This window comes from Arachis stenosperma, chromosome 4 (assembly GCF_014773155.1).
Source record: "Arachis stenosperma cultivar V10309 chromosome 4, arast.V10309.gnm1.PFL2, whole genome shotgun sequence".
Classification (NCBI taxonomy): Eukaryota; Viridiplantae; Streptophyta; class Magnoliopsida; order Fabales; family Fabaceae; genus Arachis; species Arachis stenosperma.
In genome coordinates, this window is record NC_080380.1 from 139,201,300 (window position 1) to 139,205,595 (window position 4,296).

Genomic DNA, 4,296 nt, shown 5'->3' on the forward strand with positions numbered 1-4,296 from the left:
GGTGGGGGTCCTGTGGGGTCCACAGATCCTGTGGTGTCAAGGAAAAGTCATCCCTGCACCAAATGTTGCTCAAAATCACGTTTTGAGTCATTTCTGGCGTTAAACGCCGGGCTGGTGCCCATTCCTGGCGTTTAACGCCAGGTTGTTGCCCTTTTCTGGCGTTTAACGCCAGTCTGGTGCCCCTTTCTGGCGTTAAACGCCCAGAATGGTGCCAGACTGGGCGTTAAACGCCCAACTGCTAGCCTCACTGGCGTTTAAACGCCAGTGGGTTCTTCCTCCAGGGTGTGCTGTTTTTCTTCCTGTTTTTCATTTTGTTTTTGCTTTTTCAATGGATTTTGTGACTTCTTATGATCATCAACCTACAAAAACATAAAATAACAAAGGGAAATAGATAAAATATAATAATTGGGTTGCCTCCCAACAAGCGCTTCTTAATGTCAGTAGCTTGACAGAGGGCTCTCATGGAGCCTCACAGATACTCAGAGCAGTGTGGGAACCTCCCAACACCAAACTTAGAGTTTGAATGTGGGGGTTCAACACCAAACTTAGAGTTTGGTTGTGGCCTCCCAACACCAAACTTAGAGTTTGACTGTGGGGGCTCTGTTTGTCTCTGATTTGAGAGAAGCTCTTCATGCTTCTTCTACATGGTGACAGAGGGATATCCTTGAGCCTTAAACACCAAGGATTTTTCATTCACTTGAATGATCAGTTCACCTCTATCAACATCAATCACAGCCTTTGCTGTGGCTAGGAAGGGTCTGCCAAGGATGATGGATTCATCCATGCACTTCCCAGTCTCTAGGACTATGAAATCAGTAGGGATGTAATGGTCTTCAACTTTTACCAAAACATTCTCTACAAGTCCATGAGCTTGTTTTCTTGAGTTGTCTGCCATCTCCAATGAGATTCTTGCAGCTTGTACCTCAAAGATCCCTAGCTTCTCCATTACAGAGAGAGGCATGAGGTTCACACTTGACCCTAAGTCACACAGGGCCTTCTTGAAGGTCATGGTGCCTATGGTACAAGGTATGGAAAACTTCCCAGGATCTTGTCTCTTTTGAGGTAATTTCTGCCTAGACAAGTCATCCAGTTCTTTGGTGAGCAAGGGAGGTTCATCTTCCCAAGTCTCATTTCCAAATAACTTGTCATTTAGCTTCATGATTGCTCCAAGGTATTTAGCAACTTGCTCTTCAATGACATACTCATCCTCTTCAAAGGAAGAATACTCATCAGAGCTCATGAAAGGCAGAAGTAGGTCCAATGGAATCTCTATGGTCTCATTTTGAGCCTCAGATTCCCATGGTTCCTCATTGGGGAACTCAGAGGGGGTTGGTGCACGCCCATTGAGGTCTTCCTCAGTGGCGTCCACCTCCTCTCTTTCCTCTCCATATTCGGCCATGGTTATGGCTTTGCACTCTCCTTTTGGATTTTCTTCTGTATTACTTGGGAGAGTACTAGGAGGGAGTTCAGTAACTTTCTTGCTCAGCTGTCCCACTTGTGCCTCCAAATTCCTAATGGAGGATCTTGTTTCAGTTATGAAACTTTGAGTGGTTTTGATTAGATCAGAGACCATGGTTGCTAAGTCAGAGGTGTTCTGCTTAGAACTCTCTGTCTGTTGCTGAGAAGATGATGGAAACGGCTTGCCATTGCTAAACCTGTTTCTTCCACCATTATTGTTATTGAAACCTTGTTGAGGTCTCTCTTGATTCTTCCATGAGAAATTTGGATGATTTCTCCATGAAGAATTATAGGTGTTTTCATAGGGTTCTCCTAGGTAATTCACCTCTTCCATTGAAGGGTTCTCAGGATCATAAGCTTCTTCCTCAGATGAAGCATCCTTAGTACTGCCAGGTGCATTTTGCATTCCAGACAGACTTTGAGAAATCAAATTGACTTGTTGAGTCAATATCTTGTTCTGAGCCAAAATGGCATTCAGAGCATCAATCTCAAGAACTCCTTTCTTCTGACTTGTCCCATTGTTCACAGGATTCCTTTCAGAAGTGTACATGAATTGGTTATTTGAAACCATCTCAATTAGTTCCTGAGCCTCTGTAGGCGTCTTCTTCAGATGAAGAGATCCTCCAGCAGAGCTATCCAAAGACATCTTGGATAGTTCAGAGAGACCATCATAGAAAATACCTATGATGCTCCATTCAGAAAGCATGTCTGAGGGACATTTTCTGATTAATTGTTTGTATCTTTCCCAAGCTTCATAGAGGGATTCTCCATCCTTCTGTCTGAAGGTTTGGACTTCCACTCTAAGCTTACTCCATTTTTGAGGTGGAAAGAACTTTGCCAAGAAGGCATTGACTAGCTTTTCCCAAGAGTCCAGGCTATCTTTAGGTTGTGAGTCCAACCATATTCTAGCTCTGTCTCTTACAGCAAAAGGGAATAGCATCAGTCTGTAGACCTCAGGGTCAACCCCATTAGTCTTGATTGTGTCACAGATTTGCAAAAACTCAGCTAAAAACTGATGAGGATCTTCCATTGGAAGTCCATGGAATTTGCAATTCTGTTGCATTAGAGAAACTAATTGAGGCTTAAGCTCAAAGTTGTTTGCTCCAATGGCAGGGATAGAGATGCTTCTCCCATAGAAGTTGGGAGTAGGTGCAGTAAAGTCACCCAGCACCTTCCTTGCATTGTTGGCATTGTTGTTGTTTTCGGCTGCCATGTGTTCTTCTTCTTTGAAGAATTCGGTCAGGTCCTCTAAAGAGAGTTGTGCTTTGGCTTCTCTTAGCTTTCTCTTCAAGGTCCTTTCAGGTTCAGGGTCAGCTTCAACAAGAATGCCTTTGTCTCTGCTCCTGCTCATATGAAAGAGAAGAGAACAAGAAGATGTGGAATCCTCTATGTCACAGTATAGAGATTCCTTGAGGTGTCAGAGGAAACGAAAAATAGAAGAAGGAGGTAGAAGAATTCGAACTTGATTAGATAGAGTTCGAATTGTGCATTGAGAAGGAGTGGTGCTCCATAAATAGAAGGATGTGGGAAGAGGGGAAGAGAATTTTCGAAAATTAAGTAAAAGAAATTGAAAACATTTTGAAAAACACTAATTAATTTTCGAAAATAAGAGTGGAAAAGAAATCAAGTGATTTTTGAAAAAGATTTTGAAATTAGAAGTCAAAAGATTTGATTGAAAATTATTTTGAAAAAGATGTGGTTAAGAAGATATGATTGGTTTTTAAAAAATGTGATTGAGAAAATATGATTTGAAAACAATTTTAAAAAGATTTGATTTTAAAAATTAGTAACTTTGCTATCAAGAAAAGATATGATTCAAACATTAAACCTTTCTCAACAGAAAAGGCAACATACTTGAAATGTTGAATCAAATCATTAATTGATAGTAAGTATCCTTGAAAAAGGAAAGGAATTGATTTTGAAAACATTTGATTGATAAGATATGATGTGAAAAAGATTTGATTTTGAAAAACTTTGAAAACTTGAAAAAAATTTGATTTGAAAACAAAATTCTCCCCCTTGTGCCATCCTGGCGTTAAACGCCCAGAATGGCATCCATTCTGGCGTTTAACGCCCAAAATGCACCCTTTTTTTTGCGTTAAACGCCCAACCAGGTACCCTGGCTGGCGTTTAAACGCCAGTCTGTCCTTCTTCACTGGGCGTTTTGAACGCCCAGCTTTTTCTGTGTAATTCCTCTGCAGCATGTTCTGAATCTTCAATTCTTTGTATTATTGACTTGAAAAGACACAACTTAAAAAATATTTTTGGATTTTTAATAATCAAAATGCAACAAGAATCAAATAACAATGCATGCAAGACACCAAACTTAGCAGTTTGTATACTACTGACACTATATGAGACACATAAACACTCAAGTCAAAAGAATTCAAAGATCAGAGTAAGAAATCATCAAGAATTATTTGAAGATCCTTAAGACACATGAATGTATGCAATTGACACCAGACTTAAGATGAGACACTAGACTCAAACAAGAAATTTTTTGGATTCTATGATTTTTTTTTTTGATTTTTTTTTTGTGTTTTTCGAAAATTAAGTGGAAAAAGATATCAAAAATTCTTAATGAGAATTCCAGGAATCAGTGCAATGCTAGTCTAAGACTCCGGTCCAGGAATTAGACATGGCTTCACAGCCAGCCAAGCTTTCAAAGAAAGCTTCGGTCCAAAACACTAGACATGGCCAAAGGCCAGCCAAGCCTTAGCAGATCACTGCTCCAAAAGCAAGATTGATAAAAATCAACAAGCTCTTGTGATGATAAGTTGAAACCTCGGTCCAATGAGATTAGACATGGCTTCTCAGCCAGCCAGACTTCAACAAATC

At 40.2% G+C, this 4,296-nt stretch overlaps 1 non-coding gene across 1 annotated transcript; it reads left to right on the forward strand.

Moving 5' to 3' along the window:
- The first annotated feature begins 2,158 nt into the window (after positions 1-2,158).
- On the forward strand, positions 2,159-2,266 carry LOC130977592 (small nucleolar RNA R71). Its single transcript, XR_009085278.1, has one exon. It is a non-coding gene; the product is annotated as a small nucleolar RNA R71 (small nucleolar RNA).
- Positions 2,267-4,296: the final 2,030 nt, after the last annotated feature.